Here is a 27,397-nt window from a genome sequence, read left to right on the forward strand (position 1 = left end):
ACTCAACAGATAAAGCCACACGAAGGTAGATCAGACAGACGAAAATAGACGGTCAAAAACACGAGCTAAATGTAAATGAAGCGACTATTCAATGAGACTCCTTCCGAAATCCATCGCACACTGGACAGGTAAGTAGATGCACTTTTGCCAAAGTACATTATCCTAGTCGCCAGTTGCGCATCTTACACGGAAGTCCGCTTAAACATTTTATAGGATGGTCGGTGTAATTTGATGGCCCATAAAAACGCCTAGTCTAGTTTTTCCCGGGGCATCGTCATCCGTCGTCGGCGCAGGCCACGCGCCTCCTTGACGTTTCATGACCGCGATTTCCTAAACATCGTTCCATCATGCTCGGATTTACGTCTCTTTAACCTGCGTGAAGTGCAACACGCGCGCAATGTCGATCGGAATGTCAACCATCTTAATCGAAGGCCGATTATAATACAATGTTATATTTTGCACGTGTGCATGTATTTATTTAATAGCAGATTCCTGGAGAGACACTTGGAAACGAAAATCTTAATATCAAGTCTAAACTATAATTTTTAAAATATTAGTATACAGTTTTAATTTTTAAATATAATTGAGTTTCAAATATTTAATGTTAAAAATTAAAGTAAAGTAAAATGGTATCCGCTCTAATTTTCATTAAGAAAAAAATCGGTCCTAAATTTATCTAAGAATATACAGGTAAATTTTGTTAAAATGTTAATACGAAGATCTCGTTGTCAGGACTGAATCAGCCGACGGCAAGACTGACAACGACAATGAAATGGCATTGTCGAGATATTCCCGGTAATCAAAAGAAGCCGCGCCTGAAGCAGCCTTGAAGCAGGAAACGGAGAACGTGGTGAAAATTGAAAATGTGATGGACGACGAGACACAGGGGATAGAAATGGCGATTCGGGATGAAGGTGGAAAGCTGCGGAAATTACGAGAGCTACGTTTGTATTCCATGTATATAACATGCACTAACGCGTTGCCACGCATTATAGCTACGACCAAAAATATTAAAGACGTATGTAAAGTATATAACAGTCTCAAAAATACATCGTATGTCCGTTTAAATCAGTAATTATGAAAATTATTGCTTCTGTAAGAGAGACTATTCTCTATTCGGAAAAAAAAAATCAATCAGAAATTTACAATAAAATAAATATAATTTTTTTACAATGATAGATATATCATATGCCTTGTAGCATGATAAAGACAAGAGATGAGACTGCGATAGGGCGACTGATACATAAGTGCCGTGGCAGTTGATACGCTACATATAATAATCTAAGTTGTGTTTATAGCTGTGAATATATATGCATAGCAGTCCGGTGAATCGTAGTGACGCGAGAAACTCATTACTCCGGCGCGGGTATTAGCATATTTAGAGACTGTTTCCCCTCTTTCTTCGCTTTGCCCCACCTATCATCCCTTACTTCATCCCACCTGCCCAACTTCCACCACTCTAGTCGGTCTGTCAGCCTGTTGTGTACCCCTCGTCGCGGAAGGTAAGAGATGCAGCTGATGCATTATCTCGACAAGAAACACGTTTTAATTTTTATAATTTTTTTGTTTAGAAAGATTAATGATATATGATGCAACATGACAATGTGATGAACAATTCTCACAGATACCTAGCGCAGATTATCTAGCAACGTAATTACGTGTGCGTATTTATATACGTACCAATTACGTAACGACATTTCCGATTGTTCATCGAATCCAAATGGCAATATGCCGTCTGAAATAATGTTTGAAAAATGTGTTCTAATACTTTGAATTGTTACAAATGCAAGTGGATCCAAGGGCTATATAAAGTGTTTATATAAGAGGTGCTGAGAACTGTAGAGTCGACTAAATAATTAAGGAAGCTACATCTAAAGGACAATTAAATTTAATGAGAGGCAGTCCGATCCACCCCTAGCATACCTCGCCCAATTCTCCGCCTCCATCTCGTCGGCCAGTGTACTATTATAGTAATACTCTATTCTTCTCTCGAGATTCCGCACATTTCCTAGATTTCAGCCTCCGGAGAAGAGAGGGCGATATATATTATTCATTTAATACCTACTTTTCAAAAACCCGTCCCTTTTGTCTATCCAACTCTATAATGAAAATTTTAGATCCAACACTGTAATTATACTACGTCACCTACATCCAAAAATAATCCATTCGAATTTAATATTTTTTTCATTCATTGCAATGAAGAAAAATACGAAAGCGAAATTCTAAAGAATATGTATCGTCGATATTTTTTTTACTTTCATGTATATTATTTATTAATACATTATAATATATTTATATATTTTTTTATGGCTTTAACTAAAAAAAAACTAAACTTGGTAAGTTTTACTCGACAGGTAGCATATTTTCGTTTCTTTTCAGTTCTAAAAAAGAGACGAAGATATGCTACTTGTCGGGTAAAACTTATGAAAAAGTTGGAACAACCGGCCCTAAGTTACACGATTAATTACCTAACAGGCGTTTTTATAAATAGTAAGGATTTTATACAAGCAATTTTATTAATTACAAAAAAGCATCAATATTCTACCAATTAAAATTAAATAATTTACTGGAAGACAAGCTTTTCTTGAAAATTTCAAGTTTACGTTTTATTTTAATTTTATTCTTAATATACTTAGATTATTCACAATCTAACAAAAAGTTTTTTTTTGTAAAACTCTGATTCAGATCTGAAGCGACAAGATTCTACGAATCGTACGCATATGTAAGCGTTTACATTCGGTTGTCGAGAAATCTTCGTTTATATATCGCGAATCTCTCCGTTTATATTACTACATTTGCTCGTCAGCTGTATTATATGGCACAGTTTGCTTAATCGTTTCAAGTGTTCGCAGCATAGGCCCAAAAATGTCCTGGACTAATCTTATATATATTATTTTATACAATAGTAAGTACACTTTGATATTTTTCTTATATTATCAAACTTATTTTACATTATGAAAATTTTAATTTTGTATAAATAATGACCCACTTTTATTTACTCGTTTTTATATCTTTCACACACACACAAATTTCAAAAATTTTTTATTAGTTTTATTTCTATTTTAATATAATGCATTAAATTGTTAGATCCATTTTAATTAATTAATTAATGAAAAGATATATATCCTTTTGCATCAATTTAATATGATCTTTTTACTTGGGAATTATATAGTATTGTAATTTACAAACAGCGTAATAATATTTTTTTAAAATTATTATTTCAAGTACTAAAATAAATTAAAAATAGAGCAGTTTGTGTGTGTGTGTGTGTGGAGTCTGGAAGTTTCAATTGCATTAATTTTTTTACTTTGAATTTATGAATCACTGCTGCTCGAATCAACCAAATCCAGATTCGACCATGAAACTTTAAACAGAAACACTTCAGACATCTAACGAACACTCGACGTCGACAGTCATATGACATTATCTTTAAGAACCTTCTATATTAATAGTTATTTATGTGTATGCGTTAAAATGCAATCTTAAAATATAATATAAATCGTACCCTAATTTTGAAAAAATATTCTATTTAGATAATTCAATAAATAATTTGCATTGTAGATATATATTATATTGTAACAATTTACATTTTTAAATAAATGTTTTAAGAAAATTTAAAATAGAAATAAATTGCATCTACGAAAAAATAGCAAATAGTTTTCTATTTATGTATACGAATTTGATATAAAAAAAATAATGTTGCAAAGGAAAGCAATAAAGTAAAAAAAGTAGAGCGTATTTTTGGTTTCACAAAACTATTGGAATTAAGATTTGATTTAAGATTTGGAGGGGTTGAGAGAGATAGAGAGAGATAGTCAATAAATAAGTTCGGATAAACCACTTTGCATTTTTTTCATTGGTATATCGATCATGGTAAAAACGTAAATCGAGATGGTTCCTTGAAGGGAACTCCCATTGGAGCGTTATTTAGATTGGGTAAGGGTATTTAGGTGTAAGGGTCTGCTGGGAAAGAAGAGGTCTTGGAATCATTGTTACGGAAAATAGATGGGCTGCTGCGATTAAATCTTCAGCAAGTAAAGGGAACGAAGATAAAAATAAGAGACATATAAAAAATGAGTAATACGAGAAGAAGGTACCGTATATATACAATATATGTTAAATAGCACGTTGTTCTGAGATTCGAGGAAAATTTGAGAGAAGTTACAAAAATTTTCTCCAAAACAATTTTTTAATTTCCTTTTATTTATAATATTGATAGAAATATCTTGCACTTTTGTCATATTTGTAATTACTACTAAAGATATTTTACAATTATAATGTAGTTATTATACGATCATAGATATAAAGATGATACTCAATAAAATGTATTTTACATTAATAACAATATAATTAACTATTGTTTTTTTTTTTTTTCTTATTAACTTGTACTTTTATCGTTATAGAAAATATACCATAATCTTCCATAATTGAATTTGATCACATTACTCTTATAATGTTAGATATTCAATATTTCTGTAAATATTTTGCAAAAAAAGATTTTTTGTTAAAAATTTTTTTAAAACTAAATATAATCAGATCAGTTTGATACAGGCGCCATCTTTCTAAGATTACTAAAAGTTGGACCAACTCTAGACCGATAAAACAGAAAAGGACGAGTCGGCAATCTCGGGGAAGTAAAATGAGAAAATACTTCTCTCTAACTCCTTTCACCTCACCCATATTACGGAACATATAAAACTGTACTGTAGGGAGACGAATGAGGATGGTGGTATAAGAGGGTGACATCACTAGAAAACATGAAAAGTTATTTTTCCGAGCGGAGAATAAAGTGAAGCTCGAGAGAAGGAGTTGCGATTGCATTAATCAAATATGACTCAGAAACATCAACCTCATCTCGTACGAAATTTTTTTTTAATAAAAAAATTTGTCTAATAATTTTAAATAAAAATGAGTTTTAATTAAGAAAATATACAGTAAATGGTGCTTTATTCTTTCAAGTATTTAGTGCAAATCTTTTTTCTAATATCGAGGAAATGTAATATTTAATTTAAAATAAGTTTGACAATAGTGTTGTAAAAGTAAAAACATTGGTCAAAATTTACTCAATGAATGCATCAATAAATATTCATTTAAATATTAGAGAAAGAGCATAAAGTAAAAATCGGATATAAATACGTAAAAATATAATAAAATATATAATAATATTTAAAAGATTACATTTTGTATAGATTACGTTTAAATTTTATATGTTTAGAAGTAAACGTGTAAGAAAAAATCAAATCAAATTTTATAAACTGGATCCATTGTATTGGAATTTTAATCAAAGAAAAAGAATGACTATAACGAGCAATCAACATAAACTTGTCGTCAGTCATAAAGTAGAACGTTTACATATCACCGGAACGATCCGCCGACTTTGCATACGCATACGCGAGCCTAAACATAGGAAGTTGATATAGAAGTCTATTCTTGTAAAACAAATAATCCCTGCAAATTCGAAATACGTATCTGTCTGCGTACTGGAGTATCGGTAAAGAATTTAAGAATGAAGCAAATGTGTTGGAAAAAAAAGAAGACATAAAAAGTATATAAATCTATATTCTATTCTTTTCCTTCTTATTTATTTTATTTCAGCTAATTTTATAATTTTTAAATTTCATCACAGCACACATCTACTGTAATTTTTATATTTATTTGTTTTCATTAATTACTCGCGCAATGAGTATACCTTCAAAATGCAATATCGATATATGGAGAAACATATTTAAACGCTCACATTTTAAATTGCTAATAGATAAGATACTTGCTAATAGACAATTATGCTAATATATTAGACCAACATCTTATAAATAATATTATAAGTTGAAAAAAAAACAAGACACAAATGTGTGGGCAAATGTGTTAATTACTGTCGCGCGTAATAAGTCTATATCTTTGAAATGCAATCGTCGATATACAGAGGGATAGAAATATTTAAATGCTTGCATTTTAAATTGCTAATAGATAAGACGCTTGTTAATAGACAATTATGCTAATATATTAGACAAAAAATATATTAAACCATTCTATAAATAATGATAATAAGTTGAAAAAGAATAAGGCAAATGTATGGGAAAAGACAAAAATATAATATTAAGCTGATGTTAAAGAGAGCAATCTCATAATAAAATAGAAACTCAATAAAAATAAATTTACGATTTATGTTTTAAAAAAAAGTTAGATAAATATTGAAATAATTATTAGGTATTATTGGATATAATTATTAGATATAATTTTAGATAGTTCTCATCCAAGAAGTTGATTTATATCGAAAAGATGCTATCATTTATCAAAGAAAAACCAAGCATATATACTTTAAAGTTTGCAATACTGTTTGTACTTAATGTATAAGAAAAAAATTTTTATTATAATTTATATCGGAAAATTTTTTACGAGAAAATATTTTGTATAGTGAATTTATAAAGAAAAAGTCATATATCAATAGAATAAATCGGAAAAAATTAAATTTCGCAAAAAGAGAGATTAGAGAGAGATAGCTAATATCAAAATATCTTAATATTTTCATATGAATCATTTGTTTTTAAATCTAAATGAATGCTTAGGCGGAGAAAAAACAAAATACTGAAATATAATACAGAATTTACGTCCGACGCTAAAACACAGTATAGTCCTGTCATATAGCTTATAGCTAGTATGAAATTGTATGGCGACCGATGGAAATCTGCATTCAAACATGAAATTTAGATAAATATACAAATGTTTATATATTTTAAAGAATAATATTAGAAATGCAAGAAACTATGCTAGAAGATTTCTACTTTCACTCTAAATTATAAAATAAAGTCTCGAATCATGAAAAAATACATATTAAAATTTAACATCCTATCACACTACATATACATGTAAAAAAAAAAAGCTATTTAAGATACATGTGCTAAATGATAGCTTTTCGTCCCCAAAAAAGATTCATCTCTTATCATCAAAAATTCATGTTTGCGACAAGTATCCGTTGAATTTTGGACTATGTTATAAATAAATAGATAATTAAAGTTAAGAGAAAAAGATCCGATATATACGAGATGCGTGAAGTAAAAAAATCTACGCAGAGGCGGCCTCCTGCCAAGCAGAATATACGGGAGATGCGGAGGAGGCTGCAACATCAAGTATCAACAATATTGCTCACGGTCTCGGTCTTTTGACACGCGAAAAATAAGACGAGAACGGTATCCGCAAAAGAAGGCTCTTGCCCTTCTGGCGGGGCTCTCTACTCTCCGTCCAGCGAGTTCGTTGCAGAAAGAGTCTTGGAATTCAAAATGGCTGTTGCGAGCGGGATCGCAGACTGCTATGCGTGGGCAACCCGACGCACACCATCTCGCCTTCGTGGCACGTGGTATGTCGCTTAAGAGCGTCATCTCACAGCCATGATGATTCTCCGACTCGAGAAGTTCGAATCATTTTCTCTCTCCTCCGGAATCATATTTATGTTAGTCCGAGGTTTAATGAGATAGACAAATGTATCAATTAATCTTTCAGATTGCAGTTTTTATTTATTTCATAAAAAAAACTTCATTATTTTGTATGAGTTACTTTTAATTTAATTATAAACAAGTCGTTTTGTGGTTTCAGATCGACTGATTTTATAGTATAATTTTGTAAAATTATATGTCGCTCTTATGTTTATTTAACTACTTGAAACTCCATTGTATGGCACAATATATTGTAATTGCAATCAGGTGAAAATAAGAGAAAATTCTAAGGTAGAAAAAAAATTAAGCTGCTGGCTAGCAATCGGCCATGCTTCGCGCCATCGTTCGTCGGCAGCCATGCTCCCTAATATAAACCTTGGGAGAGACTTTCCTCCTTTCGGCCATCATGTCCCAATGACTGGTCCGATCCGAATCTGAACTTTTATCATGGAGCGACACACACATCGAGACACGATCACAACATTAAAGTGACAAGACAAATAGTTGACGTCATAGGCATTATATTATATTATTGACTTATCACATATAGAGTGACTCGTATTAAATAGTCATAAATATTCGTCGTGAAAACATGGCATTTGATTATACTCGGAACATGCATCTCAAAGTATACATCTACATATATAAATTTTCTCTCGTGCGAGAGGAAATTCAATGCGCTATAATCGCAGCCTACTCGTTCGGCTATCCCGGAGAATACGCGATATATACATATATCTCCCTCTTTCTGTTATCTCTTCTCCAACTTCTCCATGACTTCCCTCGAGCATCTCTCTACCTTTTTTTCCGCCTCATTTTTATTCAAATTCATTGGGAAGCTTCTCGTCGCGAGTACTTCGAGCCCCTCCGATGCACTCCTCCTCTTTCTATTTTTTTTCTCCCCCTTGTTTTCCAGCATAAATTCAGAATTTTATTTAATCCGCTCTCCGCCACTATGCATCTTTATCCCCATGCCTACTATAGCCAAAATACGAGAACCCTGTCTCTTGTATCTCGAAAAGATATCGCATGTTCAAAGCATATAATCAGAAACATGCCATTATAGGGTATCCCGATAGCGCGGTATCTCCCGAATTTAATGGATACAAAAGTCTCAACTCTTAAAGAAGAATATCGTTATCGAGATATTTATGATTTAGAGTAAATGTATTTTTTCTCAGCAAAAATGAAAATATTATCTTAATTATCATTAAAATATAACTATTTTTTTATTGATGCTAAAATTAGATACAGATTTAAACTCGTTAAAATTTTAGATTGATAATATTAATTAAAATTTATGTTAAATGTTCGGTAAGAAAAATAAAATCATAAAAAAAAACAAGATAAGCGGAAAGTATCCAAGTTAAAAACTGCATTTTGCACTTAAGTATTATATTCATAATCCTATTCATTAATTACTACGCAAATGACATTTAAGATCCATTCGCGAAGATCGTATGTATGTATAGGTGGCAGGTAAAATTTTCGGGTCGATCGTGTAATCAGCGAGAGGTAATTTAGATAGCGATGCTATTTTATACACTTTATATCACTCTCGCAGGTTTGCACGGTTATAAGATATGGGTATGCGTGTGTACGTGAATTGATGCGACGATGGAAAGGTAGAGAACGAAGATATTCATGAGGAGAAAAACAAAATAATGCTGAACATGCACGCCATTGGAGGATCGTAAAACAGGAGGATCGAATCGTAAGAGTTGATACTTCTCGTACGAATTTCTTTCTGCAGCCTATTGCCTAATGAGATTGTTTTACTGCGACAGGGGAATCTTATAATAATCTAATTCGCGAACAAATATCCTTCGCGTTGAATACCATAATGTGAGAAATTAATATAATTTAAATTTATATAATTTGAATTAAATAATCTAAGCATTTTTTCAGTTTTTTAATGTCATTCATATATCACACATTATATATACCTGTATTATATTTCGTAAGAATAATAAATATTTCATTTCAAATCAGAGTTATTTTGTTTTACCCTTGAGGTAGAATAGAGAAATTTCATAAATTCAACACAAACTTTGATGTACCTATATAACAAGATTAATTAAGCGTGTAGTAAAAATTTTATCCGATTTAACACAGGTTGAATAATGAAAAAAGAGATTTGAAGATTTTTATTCGAACCTTCTTTCTATATAATGCACTTGATGTGCGGAAGAGCTGTCTTCGGAGACATAATCGGCCTACGGAAATTATTCTAATGTAATAAAAAATATGACATTTCAACACTCACCTTGCGGCTATAATAATAATGACGCTGCGGGACGACGACGGTCCAATGTCGTCGTGCGTCGCGGCGGCGGCGATGCTGCTGCCCTTTTCCCTTCCAGGGATCACTGTGACCCGAGTAGTTACTCCATGCCGATTCGTTTTTCAGCTGCTGAAACAGCCAATGTACATTGGATCCGCGTTTAGCACAGCTGATTAAAAACTGGGACATTGGACTATGCTATTTTTGCGAAATTTCACGGGCATTGTTCCTTCGAAACCAGCAATCATACAAAAGAGTCGTAAGAATGTTTATATAATTTTAAATTATAATGTCACTAATAAACATTTTTGTTAAGTCTGTTCTTAAGGAACGCGAATAATCATAAATCTTGCACCATGTTTCTCTCTTTCAAAGAGCAGCCGCTCAAGCTCTTTTACAGTAATTTTTAATAAGACACTTTCACAAAGAATGACAAGAAAAATTGCACACCAATACTAGGAACGATTATCGATCACGTAATTCATAATCCGCAATTAAAAGTTCGCTTCAAAATGGCCGATGTCAACGTGATATTACGAAGCAGTAATCACGCAGTCGCAAAAATCTTCGGAATACGCCATTTTCCCTCTCTCTTCGATGATGCTCGCACCGAGCGTTCGGCGCGTAATTTTCTGTCGATTGCGCGGAGGTAAAGAAAAAAACAGGTAGGAGAGAAACGAAGTAGGAACGATAAACACACAACTGGGCGTTCACCACATATCACAATAGGCGTCCGGATCGCGTCGAGAAGAAACGCGTCGCATCGCGTCGCGTCGCGTCGTCGGGATTTGGACTGCGTCTACCAGTCGAGGTGAAGCGAGGCGACGCTGGTGAACGTAACGGAACGGAAATATACACCGCGGAGCTGAACGAGTTAGCTCGCTGCCAAAGCTTGGCAGCTCCACTACGCGAGCGAAGACGCGTGCACGGGCGAAGAGACCGTAGGTACCAGCCAACGGGATTTATTATGCTTGAACTGTACCGGATTCCCTCTGTCTCTCTCCTTCTCCCTTTTCCTCTCTCTTTCTCGCTCTCTTCCGCTCTTTCTTTCTCACCTTCTCTCTTTTCCGCTCTCTGTCGGTTAAGGCAAGCGGCAAAGCAAGGCGCAGCAAGACGAGTTGTTGCGAGCGACACGTAACAACGACCGCCTCTCTTTGCCTCGCACACATACACTGCCGTCGCAAAACTGTAGGATGGAGTCAGGTCGAAGCAGGCCAATCAGGCGCCCACCGTATCTACCTGCGGACTGCCTTCTGTGTATAGCACCTGCAGAAGATATGCCTCGGTCTTACACTTTGTAAAATGCCAGCAGCAGAGCTCGAGCGTCGATGACAGATCGTTCGCTCTTCGATTAACTCCTTTTCTCTTTCGTCGCTTCTCTCTATTCGCGCTCGAGGTTGCATTACTTGCTTGGCATTACGCGGTTGCGAAACTCGCTGATGAGATTCTAATGTTTCCGCCTGTCGGATGCGCGTTCAACTTGATTTGTCAACGATAAGTCAACGAAGCATTTTTCGTATCTAGATAGCGCATACAGGTAGATATAATAATTGTTCTACAAAATATATTATATCTGACATGCTGTCAACAAAATTGACATAAAGTGTCTGTCTTGGATTAAACAAGATCCGAGATATGCACGTGAAAAGACAAATTCATCTCTCGGTGGGAATTTTGGGACCGAGGAAAGAAACGAGTCATTATACCATGAAGAGCGGAGCACCGAAAATTGAGTCACTAGCCAGTTTTATTTCGGTGCCTCTGGCTCTTAACACTCTCCCGCAAATGCGAAACAAAGGTCCGGCCATTGATTGGATTTGCTCTCTCAGAAATGTTTAACGCTCACTTACAGACATCCTCTTAGCGAAATGGGTTTTTTTCATCGTCGAGACTTCTCATTATTTCTCATCATTATCGTCATTATTTTCATTGCTATCCTCGTCTATCAACATTATAAAAAATCTGAAGCGCCCAATCGAGCTTAACATCATTTGCGAAAAATTCGTGAAATTTTGTGGCGTCTAAAATTTTCAAATAAATCTGCAATTTAAACTAACATCAAATGTTTCATCTAATTTTATTTTTATATGTGTACATAAATTTTTTTATCGATTATCGCAATGACTAAACGTCATTAATCTGTGAAATATAAATAATAAAAATTTCACGTTAGATACATTTGCGAATATAACGATCCTATTAACGGTTTCTCATCTTGTCAAAATATTATAATATATCAATTCAGAAACATATCCGGTTTATTTCGCATAATATTATAAGTCGCGACAGATGACACATCTCATTTTCATCGATTGTACTCACAGAGGTTTTAACGATAAAAATGTCAAGTATCTTTATCACATTTGGCGGCGCGACTCTTTTAGGACTTTAAAAACTTTTAATTAAAATACTTTGGCCAACACGAGCGCGCGCCGTGAAAGGCTGGCGAGCATGGATTCTAAAATAGCGACGACGTGGAAGGAACGGATTTCGATGTTGATGTCCGCGATTGGTTAACTCGGAGTCGTTTCGAGATTTCAGGTTCAGCCCACGATATCTTAATAGATTCCCTTCTACTTGAATCGCGCCATGACTGCTCGTAGGGATCCTATTTCGTTTTCAACGACCATCTTGTGTCAGAAGTAATAATTTGCACCGTTGCTCGCGAAATTTTTATTATTAATATACTAACACATCTTTATATAATCCCAATTCTCTTAATATATAATTTTGAGTAAAATGTGAAAAAACATTTTATAATTAGATTTAAATTTATTTATCGACTACATCTTGCAGACATAAATAATTTAATAATTATGTCAAATATTCGCGTCTCATACTTACACTGACGTAATATAATTATCTAGTTAAATGTAATGAAGACTACGAATTTTCAAAACTTAAAACACAAGGAAAACGAAGCTAAAAGAACTTTACGCAGAGAACAGTTAGGCACTTCTAGTTAAGTGTATATAGCTATGGTTTATGTTTATTATTTTATAGCGACGTAATCTGTAGGCAGTTAAGACTTAAATAGCCGGCCACCGCGTTTAAATAACGACGCTCAATAGGTTTGTAAAGTCATATTTTATCGTTGATCGTCGTTCGTCAAAAAGACCGTCGGGACACAAAGTTCGAAAATCTACGGGGCAATAAATTTACAATTCCGGAGAAACCAACGCATAAAACTTGTTTCGTTTCTGCAGCAGATATCTATAAGGATATATCCAACCATCGTTGTGTATTCTTTGATCTCTAAGATATCTCTCGAATCAGGCAGCGGAGACCCTACGCTAGGAACTTTCATTATGGAAATATAACGAATATTCCTTATAATCATTTAATGAACTGAGACCCGAAGAGAATTTATTATCTCTACAAATTATGGCTCGATCCTAAGAAAAAAAAAAGATTTAAAAACGCAATTAATCGTTTCGGCGCGTCTTAATGATTTACACTTGTGATTCTTTATATAGCGTGTAATATGTAACGCGTAAAAACTAGGCTGATCCATCGAGCGCATTTATCGTCGTTTTAAACAGTCGTAATCGCATATAGATACAATAGCGATAAAATCATTAGTTACTATAAACTTAAGCATTGAATGTTATAAGAACGGCTAATAGAATCGGCAAGGTCGTTTCGCTCATTAAAGTATTTACGACTACAATTGTTGCATGTCATCTGACGAATAATCATCTCATAAATTATATTTGAGCGATGATTCATTTCAGATAAAATATTTCATTCATACATTATACGATATCTATGTGCTGATCAGTTTTATAAATATACATAGTCTATATAGAGAATTGAAGTGATCTTTAAAAAAAGAATGTCGTAAAAGCGAAGAGATGCATGTTTAGATATCTATCCGGTTTAATTAAACAAAATTCATGTTTTACATGAATATTTAAATAACTTCAATCAAAATTCAATAGAGTTGGTGACAGCTCTGTTACTAACTTTGCAGAGTTTCATAATATTATATATTGCTCTGAAAAGCTAGAGAAACGAAAAAAAATTTAATATACGAAAAATGATAAAAAAAGATTTGCAAATTTAATTTATATAAAATATTATAAATAAGTCGAGCTATTTTATATACATAGATATATGTATGTATTTTAAATATATATATATATATATAAATTTTTAATGGTCAAATATTTCCAAATTAATTTTTTATCTAAACTGAAGACACCACAATTCATTCATAGTATTTCTAGAAGATTTTTATCGCGTGTTTTAATACCGTGTAATATATAGACACACATATGTATAATAAAGTGATTGATCACTCAACTCAGCTATTATAACGAGAACCAATAAAATTCAAGGTCGTTTCACTCATTAAAGTATTTATGATATTGCAATTGCTATGGGATATCGGTCACAATTATCACCTATTTAACTTCATGCTGGACGATTTGTCTTCAACATAGCGCAGCGTTTTACAGCTCGGTCCAGTCACTCCGATAGAAGAAAAGGGAAGACGGGGGAGAACATAAGAGCTCATAAATGCGAATTTAAGAGACGCAATAAAAACACATTGAAATCGAGAGTGAACGAGCGGAAGCACGTGCTTCAACGATTGCGGGATTTTGTTCATTGTATCACTATTCATTTGCGGTGCGTTTATGAAAAATTTGCGACCTGACCAACGTATGTATGTATGTATAATTGAATAATCAAAGTAACGAAATTTCTATCTTGAATTTTATCCAAACTACTAATTTCTGTAGAGTTGAACGTTTTGATCGTTACGTTTTGTGTAATATAATAATATATTTTTTTAGATTAAACATGTCGTATCATGAAAATAATTTTCTGCTGCCCTTTCAGCTTTATTTTATACAACCCATTTTGAAAGGATGGTTTAAGATTTGTACTTGATTTATTCTATACTAAAGATCTGTCAGCAACATATGCACGATGCTCTTAGATCAAGGTATCTTTGTTTTTTTCCTTGCCTACTAAGATTATATAAAAAAAAGAGATGGAAAAAAATTACATTCTCAAAGGTCTGTTTACTCTTCCGAGATTATGTTTCTTCTTGAATTCGTCACGATACAATTTTGTCCCTTGCCTGTAAATGCCGAAATAATCTAAAGTACGAGAAGGTTCTGACGAAAGGTCAAAGCTCTCATAAACGGTTTATTGGTGCCTGCAAAAACACTTCTGAGTAGACAGATCTCTGTGATATATCTAAATCGTTTTTGGCATTTCCAAAATTAATTTTCTTAAATTTATCGACAAATTTATATCAATTTTTGATGTTTTAATTTTGTATACATATATTTATGTATACACACATATATTTTTTATTTTCTTACTTTTAAACTTTCTTTTATATAATCCATTTTATCTATAATTTACAAATATATTTAAGAAAAAAAAAAAAAAAGAAAAGAATAAACAGTGCACATTTAAATTATATTTTATTGTATCTTTAGCCTTCACTTCGTTACATCTAATTAGAATAGACGAAAAAACAACAATAACACTATCAATGTTAATCAATCATCTTTATAAATTTTGTAAGAAAAAACTTGACACTTTCTATAATTCATTCTATTAAAATTAATTTTTTGCGATGTACATGACATACTCTATATTTAATTAAATTATCAGCTATTAATTGTATAGATCTTCGTAAAGAGTTAATGAAACAATAAATAAATAAAAATAAAATTTTTGTAAAAAAATGTTAAAATGACATAGAATAGATTGCTTTACATCAAAAACTGCAGTCTACCCAGAAAGTGCAAATTCCAAGCAAACCGACTGGCAACACTGCCTTCCTCGCAGAGACGCAGTATCGACCGCGGTTCCCAGAGGCCGAGCCGTCTCAACCTCCGAGTTTCTCGTTCCTTCTGTAGTCCAAGCCTTCAGGATTCACGACCTCTTCACCCTTTCGCAGCTCGAGCGAGTAACGCGATAAGCGAAACACCGCGGGATATAAAATCGAGGCAAATGTACTTTCGGATTACATCAATGTTTTGTAAAGTAACACAAAAATATATATATGCAACAAATATTAATGAACAGTTAAATCGTTATTAAAACGATGTTAAACAGTTTATAAAATTTCTGTGCAAAATAATATCAAATAAATTGTAAATTAATCAAAATATTAAAACAATACAGCGTTGGAAAAAATCTGAAATCTACAAGTAAGTGTTTTCAAATATATTATACATTATATATTATATATTATATATCATACACATGCAAAAGCATGTAAATAAAACTACTAATTCGACACGATATAATCCATTATAAATTGCTTTTATCATTTTTTTTTATCAAGAAGAATATATTTAAAACAATCGATATAGAAATCGTTAATAATCGAGAGTTATTCGCGCGAAACAATATATAATTTATCGGCAACGAATAGTTTCGTTTGATGTATTTTAGATTAGACGAAATCGAATTTAAAACAAAGCCCTAAAAGAGCATTCTGTCATGATTTAAAGGGCTTTGCATGCAACCGAGCGGAATGAAAAGGACGCTGGGATCTCGGTAGAGTGCATTCAGTTATGGAGGTTGAGGTAAAGAGGAAAAAAAGGAAGAGGGTGGAGGAGGACAGGACGAAGGAAGAGAAAGGTGGAGGGCAAGATGCAGGCGAAAGAAGTGAGGTATCTAATGGATGTGAATATATCGCCGTAATAAATTTTGCAAAAAGCCGACGGAGAGATGGAGGGAGGAAGATACGGTAAAGGTTGTCTCGCTTGCTTGGTCCACTCTTGGCTGCGGAGCTTATTTCTTGCGAAACGCGAAGGAGGAAGAAGAGAAAAGCCGAAGGAAAGCCCTCATCTGACTATATCAGGGCATCACGTTTCCGGTACGTGCCTCGGCGGCCATCTTTTCCTCTCTCGTCCAATCGGAAACCGCTGAGCGATGGTGGGGCAAAAACTACCCTTAGGGCGAAGCGACTCCACCCCGTCGAGCTCCTTTCGAACGGATCAATATCGAAGCCATTCCCTAACAACAGCTACCTATACTCTAGCTAGGAGACGGCAAAGGCTAGAAATTACAATGTTGAGAAAACAGTCTTAAAATTCACGAAGAAATTTATTCCTAACATTTACACGATTAAATTTTTTTGTTTATAAATTTCGTAAACGCTTGTATTAAATAAAATATATGTACTTAATTTTTTAAGAAAACACGTTTGAATTTTAGCAACTAAGATTTTTTATATGTTAATTCAGTTAATAATTCAGGTAATAAATGTGAAAATGTCTTTAATATGTTACGCATAATAAACCTATAATTTACATAAATACAAATAATTCTCACGAGTGAATTTTTAAATAAAATGTAATGCATATTTTCTCTTTCTCTCCTCACATGATATCTATATAAAATCATATTCAGACATCGACCTCCACTTGCAACCTTTTCTGCTAACTGATACGAAAACATGGCCGCCGTTCGGTCTCCAAATGCCTTTACAGAAATTCGAAAAGTCAATATAACGAGAAGAGATATGAAGTAGTGGAGGCGTGAGAAATACACGAAATCCCATCGGAGTAAGAAACTATAGCAGAAGAGGCAAGATATACATAGAAAGAGACAGATAGGCTACTTCAATTTTAAATGCTCGCTGTAATGAAAACTTTGTTCATTAAGGGGTATCTTAATGCGTCGCACCATCCTCTCATCTAATAAATGTTTCAAGTTCAAAACTACTATTGTACGTTATATCAACATGTTACGGTCTCTACCTGGGGATAATCCATTGTGGAGAATACATATAATCACATTATCAGTGTGATTATAAATATACATATATACATATATCGTGACAGCTATGACAGAGATAAAAAGATATATTTTCTGTTTAGTACAAAGTTAAAATAAAAGACATGTTCTCTCTAAAATAAAATTGTTAATTTTGTAACGAGTAATCCAGCAAATTATTACAAGTTTTCTTATCTGAATGCTTTAAAAAAATAGTCAATGCTGTATTAAGTAATAATTTAAAGGCAATTGTTGATTGTTTCTTTATGCACACGTACCTATAAATTTTTTGGAATATCTCTTGCACATATATAAAAAGGATGCATTGAGATTTTATTCAAGAGAGCTGTTTCCGTCTCGAAACAATTCTTGCTGCGTCGGCACGTAAGTGACGTGCACATTCAGTGCAATGTGTATAAGCACGAGCTGAAGACTGGGGGGCTTCTAAATTGCTATGTCGACGTGAGACTACCGCTGGAAAATTTACGAAAGACCATATATGCGAGCACTTGGTTATTCTAAGTTTAACGACTATTTGGATCTATATCGTTAATGCATACAAAAAAATGTTCATAGCGTTTCGAAATTATATCAAATGAAAGATGCAGAAAAGTTTTCTTTGCGCTTCTTCTAGTGAATATTATTTCTGTTTACTGTTATTAATTCTATTATATATAATTCATTTTCGTAAAATGATTACTCAAATAATCGAAGCTTCACACTTCTTATATATAATAGATAAGCTCGTACTTTTCATTATAGCCAAAGCTATTATAAATAAATGTTTGAAGAATTTACAGAAGGAAAAGCTGGATAAAAATACAGAAAAGAGCAAAAATTGAGTTAAGGCAGCCACCGGTAATCGTAAGTTCAATTTTTTTAAGAATTTGCAGAGTTATTACGGGGAGAAAATGTTGGAGGAATGGTAATAAGAATGTAAATTGCAAAAAAATGGAAAGATAATCGCCGATAAAACGATATACCGCGTCGATCGACAGGACGTGCGGCGAGTGGAAGAATGAAGAGGAAAGAGGAGGAAAGAGAAGGAAAGACCGCTAACTACGGTATGCGGCCATATATGAGCGGCCGCTCTTTGATTATCTCTGTTGGTTGGTATAATAACAAGTTCATGAAGATGTTGATGCGCATGCGCACACGTTATCGTCCCTCCCTCTCTGTCTGTGCGGCGATCTTCGAATGACGCACACCGACACACGCGCGCGTTTGAATAATATACTCCATTTACATACTTATAGGGGTCCCAAAGCACAATCATAGGTCGAAGGAAAACCCTTCCATCGTGGGACGCTCCTCTGCCATATTCATCAGACTCGCTCTCTCTTTCTCTGTCCTTTTTTTTCCTCTTCCTCTCCTCCATCAGATCGGCCTCTCTTTGTTTTCAGGGTCTCCCTTTCGTTCTTTGTTAAAGGTGCCTTCTTCGTTTCTCGATCTCCTCTCTCGTGTTCTGCAGATATCCTCTCTTCTATCTTCCTCATCTCCCGCCTTAATTTTCGTCTTTTATTTTTTTTTATTTTTGCGCGCATCCTTTTCACAACTGTCTCTCAATCCGCGATCTTCCTTCCCAAGTATCTCCTCGCCCGCTTTCATCCCAGGGCATCTTTTATCCTTTTATCTGTGGTAGTGTCTTCTCTCCAAGCGATCACAGTACTGTAGGTAGGTAGATATAGATAGGTAGGTAGGATTCTCGAAAGTTAGTCCGAAGACGTCTTATTTGAAACAATGTTCTCTCTGCGTCCCGCTCGTAAATCCTCATTTCGAATCCTGAGACTAATATAAAAATCCCACTCTACGTCGGAGACACCCACCCTTTCAGCGAAACGTGTCATCCTTTTTCGCAATTTTTTTTCTCTTGCGAAGTCCACCTCCGAGCAGGTATACATTTTTTTGTTCCTTTTTAAGCGTACCCGATATAATCTTGTATGCGCAGGGATCCTCTCTTCTTACAATTGATATTACAACGCAAATCGTCCACATTCATGATACATATCCCATTTATTCTTTACGTCTGAAAAATACCCTGTGTGCTTGAGAGTGATACTATCGTTTCATCCGAGTTTAGGTAACATTCTTCAAGAGTATCTGGCAAGATCGTAGCTGCAACGCGATTTATCGATAAGTTTCCCAGTTTGAATTGAATTTCGACGATATATCTCGACGGTCTTATCTAAGTCTTATCTATGGTGCACCTTAATTGATCGTTCCACAACATTGTTGCGACCAGGTACCTAGATCTCCGATATACTCTCGTCGATGCTCGACAGGTGAACGATGGCGACGGTGCGCGAGCGACAAAACACACCGGTGTTTCGGTTACATCACGATCTTCTCCGGCGATAAATCAGTGAGCCCGAAGGTGCGCGACACGCGAGTCGTAATATTTAAGTTAATAGCTCGGTATAATAAAGTTAATGGCTTCATGATAGCTATTCGCGAGGGACAGGCAGAACCGACTGTCGCGTTCGCGAGTGTCGACGAGCCGCTTCGTCGTTTCGTAACGCGAATACACTTTAAGCAGTTTCTCTCCTATGGATATGTACAAGTGCGAGTCCGACGCGACGGTACCGAGAATCGGTTTGCATGTCGGCTCACATGTATCCTATATACTTTCAGCGTTCTCGCGCGCGCGCGCGAGAGAGAGAGACTTGCCTTTATCACCTTATAAAACGAGGATCTCACACGCGCGGGCGTAAATAATGGCCCTCGACGATCTCTCCAAAAGAGGACATCACGCAACACACGCTGAATGCGATACGCGTGTCTCGCGGAACGAAATTGCACAGCATTTCCGATCGAAACCCGCGATGAGTCGACCGATAAGACCCTTTTAACGTTCTCATAAGGGATAAGATAAGGGATGCATCGCGTAAACATGATCGAGATGCTCGAGAACTTCTCAGCTTGCTCGATTAATCTTATTTATACTTAAGAGAGTAATTTTATTGCCGAACTCACCCAATCAGCTGATAGCGCGATTAAATGTCATCGAGAGATAACGCAGACTTATTCCTAAATTGTTTCTAAGATTTGAGAAACATATTTTGAAATTCCTCTCGTTATGTTCAATAGATACAGTACCATAATATCTTTCAATATTTTTCTCATTATTTTATAAGTTGTCGATTATTCGATTATATGAAACACTTTCACAATTGCACTATTCCATAAATTCGAGATTAAATATATAGAACATTTTTCATTATTTAAAAAATTTATTAAAAAATTGGCAATTATTTTTTACTTTGTGTCATAATATTTAATAAAGTTGAAAAGTCATTCTTCATTCTTGTTATTAGTTTCATTTAAAACAAAAATTTATTTATAACTATGTGTCATGATAGTTTTTGATAGTGTCAGAAATACATAGTTTTCACAAAAAAAATATTATTAAACTTCTGTAATATAGTAAAGTAATTCGATGAATCATATATATCTCTGTTTCTTAGATTAATTTAATGATTCTAGTACTAAGGGAGAGAAAAGATATGACTAGCTATAAATATAATCCGCATTCGCTTATCAGAATAATTTCGATAATGTTTCAAAAATATTATGTTCTTACACATCGTAATATTTGATATAAAAATATTTATATAATTTCTTATCCTTCTTAAATACGAAAATTTTCTTAAATCGTTATTGTTTATTAAAGATTTTAATTTACGACATTATGATTTGTTCATTTCTTCATGAATAAAAACGCATAATATTAAAATTTATTTTTAAAAAAATTTGAATAAAAAATTATATGTAATTTTGTTTCTGCCAAAAATTTTTATTACTATATGTAACTACTTTTTTAATTGCTCACACAAACTATTAGTCTCGATATTCTTATTAAAAAAAAAAAAAAAAAAAAAAAAAAAAAAAAAAAAAAAAAAAAAAAACATTTAAATTCAACAAAAGCTATTGCTTTGTTTCGTACATAAATGCGTTTATTATCAAATACTTTAATAAAATGTAATGAAAATATAATTCATTTTTTAATTTTGATATTACTTTCAACAATAATAATATTCTCTTTATTTACCTGCATATATCTTTCTATTATTATAATTTATGCTAAAAAAAATCTTATCCTTCTTCGTCTTATTCTCTATATGGCGTGATAAATAGTTGCAATCAACAAATAACACATACAGTTGCATTTTTTACTAACAAATGTATGGATATTTACCTATATGTCTTTAAAAGTTATTTCAAGCCGTGTGCATAGTATTACAAAAATAACTTATATGTATATAATAAGTCAATGTATTTTTTATATGTATAACATAAGATAACGAAGATATAAATACATAGTAACATAATTTGTAATAGAAGTAATTATAGAAGTAAATAATTGAAAGGTAAAATGATTGAATCATTTAAGTGGTAATTCAATGAGCAGATATTAATTAATTCGTGCTTTAATGATACTTATTAGATATATTTATTCTTGTTTTGTTAAAAAATTTTGTAAATTTTAGATAGCCAGATAGAGAATTCATTTCTTTTTTAGTTTTTCATTATCTTATGCGTTAAAATAGAAAATTTTTAAAAAGATTTATATACATATACATAATAATAACACATTTACCTTTAATAAGCTGCAAGTTGGGTGGTGAACCAATGACGACAATTCTTCTTCGCCACATGAGGAATCCTGTAACAAAAATAATATAACTATATTAATATATACGTATATACGTTCCAATGTTCTCAACGCCTAATAGTTGTTAATCAGTAAATTTTGTATACACATTTTTAAAAAATTAGACTTAATAAAAGTCATGCTTAATCGAAAGAAAAAAAATAAGAGAAATCTTGAAAATCCTAGATACACTTTTTAATTAAAATAATACTTGAAACATTACGATCAATTAGATTACAGTTATTTTGTAATAGGTATTTATATTTATTGTTCAAAGTATTTATTAAATTTATTAAAAAGATGCCTAATAATTTAGATTAATATTTAATATATTATATTAAATTTAAACGCGACGAAAGAAACCCCCGTATCTTTCAATATATAATTATATATACAATGTTATCTATTACAAAAGAATAATTTTAATTCAATTTTATAAATTTTGTTCCTCTCGCTTGTAATAATAAAATTGATTATTGCAGAATTATTAAATTTTTTAAATAAAAAATCAATTAATTAAGATCACAAATTTTCGATTTGTAATATTTTGATACATAAAACAATATGTAGCGTATAGAAATTTATTTTGCTTATAATATCGATTAAAAATTAAAAAGAAATATTAATGCTTATGGGTATGAATAAACATATTAATGTTTCAATGTAGACAAGCAAATCACCTGACTATCGATTATTGTCGACCACGAAGAAACGAAACGGCGACAAAACCGTCGGAATCTGATAGCGTCGGTAAACATGGCAGATTATGTGGATAAAACTCTTTCTTTATACAAACACGTTCACAAATTCACATTATTACAAATTGATTATGCAAACAGACGTCAGTATGCTATGCTGCCGAAACGAAAACTGAGAACTGTTTCTCAGGACGCATTCGTAAGACATTTAATGAAAAGAATCAACGCAATGTCACTGCGACGAGTCCTTGAATCCCTATTCGTCTCGGCAAATGCGAGACGTTAGAAAAAAATTGGAGTATTGGCGGAAGAAAACCCTTTGTAAGTGAAAAAAATTCTGTGATTTATAGCGATTCCCCAATTGTCTATTTGGCCTTCGGCACGAACAGTTAAATTGTCATCACGCGTCTTTTGAAATATATAATAGCTCTAACACTATGTCTAACAATAAGCACCTAACTATGTGTTTCAAAAACGTTTATATATTGTTAAATTAACATTATATATTATTAGAGAGAGTGAGAGTGTGTGTGTGTTTATTATAAACATTTAATAACATTTATATTATAAATCATTTAAATCTCTGTATGTATATATACATATAAATCTCTAAATATATAAAAATTACATTACATGCGGCATTACACAGTTATTACACTTAATGGAAATGTTGTTACACTTTGTACAAAGATATTGCATAAATGTTAATTCAAAAAAGTAAATTTAATTTTTATTTCTCGAAAAATATCGAACAGATATAAAACAATTTTTTTTATATTATTAATTATATTTCTTAACATATAATAATACATAATACCATGTATTTATTATAAATTACGTATTTTAATAATATCAACAAATTTAGAGATTAAAGTGTTTATTACGCGTTATTTAATATAAAAAAATCTACATTTTATTATAGTTTAAAAATTGTATTAATTTTGTACAAATATATGTTATTACTATTAATAATGCATAAATATTGAAAGTTGGAATATGTTAAACTACACGAAGAGAATTTTTTTTTAATTTACCCTGAAAATCATGGTAATCGTGGACAATATGGTATGGAAAGAATTTTATGAGAATTTCTCTGATTTATCACAAAAAAAAATAATATCTATTACAATAAAATATAAAATGTTTAATTAATTTTACTAAACTGCATAGTAAACTTAAACATATTTTATATTTTATTGTGATAGATATTATTATTTTTATTGTGGTAAATATTAATCAGAGAAATTCTCATAAAATTCTTTCTATACGATATTGTCCCACGGGTACCATGATTTTCAGGGTAAATTGTAAGAAAAAATTTTCTCAGTGTAAAATATCTGCGCCGACGGACAGCAATCGATACGCGTTGCTTGCCATTGTATAAGTTACTATTCATTTGCGTTTCTAATTGAAACATATCATAATGCTCGTAGTAAAATATTTTTATGACAATTTATTACGGAAAAACATAAGCAATGTTACGTATTGCTTACGTGAACGTCTGTTCACTTTGTTCCGACGATTGTATAATGTAACTAAATCTAAGCTTAATTTGTCAACTGATATTGATAGATTATCATACTATCAGTATATAATTCGTAATAATTAATTAAATAGATATTTATCTTCACATCTAAGCTATAAATTTTTTGTCAAATTCATAGTAAAAAATATATAATTTTCATGATGCAACCTCGATCTTATTATTGTGTTACAGTCAATTCTTATTGTTATTTTAATAGCATTACAATGCATATTAAAATAACAATAAGAATCTGGATACAAAAGATCTTTCATCAAGGAAAAAACAAATTTCTTTCTCATCACAAATTCGATACACATTCATGATTTTCATAAGAGAGATTGTTTGATAAGAGCCCTGTGCCCTTTGGTCAAGCAATTCTAGTTACTCCAATGTTTCCCCTCGATATCCACTCATCGCAAAAGGCAATCATCCTTTCGTGTGTGACGTTATAAATCGAAAGCCATAATACCATCACGACAGTAGATGGCGCCTGGCGCACGTTACTTTTATGTCAACCCTCCACTTTATTCTACTTATTGGCGCCAGATCCACACGATTGAGAGATTTACAGATTAGTTTGTGTAATAACGGCAGGTAGAAGAAGATGAATTGAATGAAAACTTACGTTTTATATGGATAATGTAATGGCTAGGCAATCAAGAAAAATAGTAAAGTGAAAATCGAAATAATCTGTGTGTGGATGGATATTTCTTTTATAAATATTTCTTTCAGTTTCCATAAACTCGCGTTTTTCTACTCGTTGTATACACATAATTTAAATTGTGTTCACGTCTATTGTTTCGAAAAAGAAATAAAGAAATAGTTGTTTGAAAATTTCTTAAAAATCAAGAAAACCACGTCGCACATTTTTGCAGCAGATACATATATCTGCATAATATTTTTATTATTAATAACAATAAAGGAAATAAAAAAATTCTAACTTTATGTCACACACGAGAGCACTTAAGTTTACACATATAAAATGTGATCTTGTGGTATTCTCGCCTACCACGAGTAATCGACTACCAATCCGTTGATTCGACGCTAAAAATGCAGGTAGACGCGTACCGGGGAAAAGAAAAGAACGACGGTCGGATAGGAGGGAGCGAAAAAGGGTGGTCCTTCGAGTCCGCGGAGGGCAGGCCGAAGGAAAAGACCGGCTTGCTCGTTTACCGCCTGCCAGGACGAAAGGGCGAAGGTAAAAGTAATCGCTAGCATGCGAAGCACGCCCCGAGCCTTCGTACACATTCTCCGTTCGTAATATACGACTTCCGTACGTTGATGGAATATTCGAAAAATCCGAGAGTCTCGCTGCGGAGAGCGATAGAGTATGGAAACAGCTGACGGGGATAATATGGCCGCGTGCGTGCAACCCTATGCTGACATACAAATGTTTCCGCGGAACTCGCGAAATTGAGTTTCGCTCTACGGCAATTTCGTAGTATAAATATATAATTTCCTCTTAAAATATAACTATATGTATATACATCTCCATTCGTTAATAATTCGCTTCAAAAACTCGAAATTAAAGCGATAAATAACCTGACGCTGATTGTGAGATACGAAGAGTGACGGTTTGCATTTTTTTTTCTTATCCGAGACTCGTAAATTCGACGAAGAGCAATTAGCAATTATTGGTTTAAGTGTCGGGGAACACTTGCAGAAATATACAGACGGACTCCAATTTGATAAGCGGAGAAAAGCACGACTTATCTATAACGGACGACACATTTCAGAGAACAAGATTCATACTCGTTTTGTGAACGTATCGCGTTGTCGCGTGATCGCCCCGGCGTATAAGCGCGCTCCGACGGAAATAATCTTTCGAATATACGATGCTGCCAGCTCGTGTCACTTCGAACGGTCCCTATGTGTTGGCGTAAAGTGCTTCTCACCGAAAGGAATGCAAGCAGTCATTTCTCAGCCGGACCGTCCCCAGCTTCATGAAACGTGTCCGGCGTTAAGCAGGATGCAGATAATCCGAGTGTTTACCGTTCCCGAGGAAAGAGAACGAGAGAAGCGATTGGTGGCCATTTTTTAAAAATGATCCTGGACACGCGTTCGCGCATACCCGCGTATCCTGGGGAACACGCGGATACAGCTGGCTGTAATCTGGCACTGCTTCGTCTTCTTCGGCCGAGCTCGAAAGACATAAGAGGTGCCTTCGCTCCCTATACGCAAAGCCGGAAACGTCATGGATTATAAACTTCTTCAGTCACCGCGGAACCGCCCCGGACCTTCCCTCCGACTTCGATCGCGCTTCCCTTTTGTCGGGAGCTCCCACGTGAATACAATTATACGATGTTTAGAGGAAGAACGTCTCTCACCCTCCGAACGTAGGACTGAGCAAATGTCCCCGGTTGCATCTCATATTTTACAAGTTATTAAACACGCCTTTTTATCCCTGCGCGTCCTTTTAAAATGTCTGCTCGAGTTTGAAGAATTTTGTCAGGGAATATCTCTCCTTATAAAACAATTTATGTTTCTGATCTGACATTACGTGCTTAAATTTATGTCTCCCCGTCGTTAAAGGTCTAAAGCCTTACTATATACAGAAAAATATTTTCCAAAAATTTTTATTTATACAAGTTCACATGAGATATTTAGAAAAAAATATATAAAAATATTTAAAAATATATTTTAAAAATAAGAAAATATGAAAAAATTTTGTCGATATTCTGCGACTGAGAGATTTGCATAAACAATTTTTTTTTTGACATCTACGATTTATCAGCATCTTATTCGCCCTTTGTCTCCTAATCGCATCTCACATCTAGCAGGTTCTAACCTTTGTCAAAATGTCTGACCGGTAAAATAACGAGGGAAGTACGCAGAAGGATGAGAACTTGACGGAACTGCACAAGGGCAACGCAAAAGAAGGTGGAATGGGAAGAGAAGTGTGGTACGGGAAGAAGAGGGAAAACTCAACTCGTTTCCAACCGTAGGATAGGGAAGAGAAATACGCGCTCGTAAAAGACGAAGCGCAGTCCCCAAAGAAAATACGAATTAAAGCAGCTAGCCGGTGATCGAGAAAACTTTTATATATAATCGCTCCGAGAA

General features: G+C 33.5%; 2 long non-coding RNA genes across 3 annotated transcripts in view; one reads left to right on the forward strand and one right to left on the reverse strand.

The window, feature by feature from the left end:
* The window catches only part of LOC145942064 (uncharacterized), a 73,727-nt gene that overhangs the window by 9,833 nt on the left and 36,497 nt on the right, over positions 1 to 27,397 (reverse strand). Inside the window, exons 5-6 of the long non-coding RNA XR_014426297.1 lie at positions 22,061 to 22,126; positions 9,694 to 9,840 (exon numbers count right to left, since the gene is read on the reverse strand). This is a non-coding gene — a long non-coding RNA (uncharacterized LOC145942064). The remainder of the gene's footprint in view (positions 1 to 9,693; positions 9,841 to 22,060; positions 22,127 to 27,397) is intronic.
* On the forward strand, positions 15,213 to 16,855 carry LOC145942066 (uncharacterized). Of its 2 annotated transcripts, none has more exons than XR_014426300.1 (3): positions 15,213 to 15,689; positions 15,862 to 15,887; positions 16,194 to 16,855. It is a non-coding gene; the product is annotated as an uncharacterized LOC145942066 (long non-coding RNA). The 2 variants fall into 2 exon arrangements; XR_014426299.1 differs by having other exon boundaries at positions 15,213 to 15,683.

The sequence above is a fragment of the Prenolepis imparis genome, unplaced genomic scaffold (assembly GCF_030444845.1).
Source record: "Prenolepis imparis isolate NDT839.2.m4 unplaced genomic scaffold, iyPreImpa1.0 SCAF_10, whole genome shotgun sequence".
Lineage (NCBI taxonomy): Eukaryota > Metazoa > Arthropoda > Insecta > Hymenoptera > Formicidae > Prenolepis > Prenolepis imparis.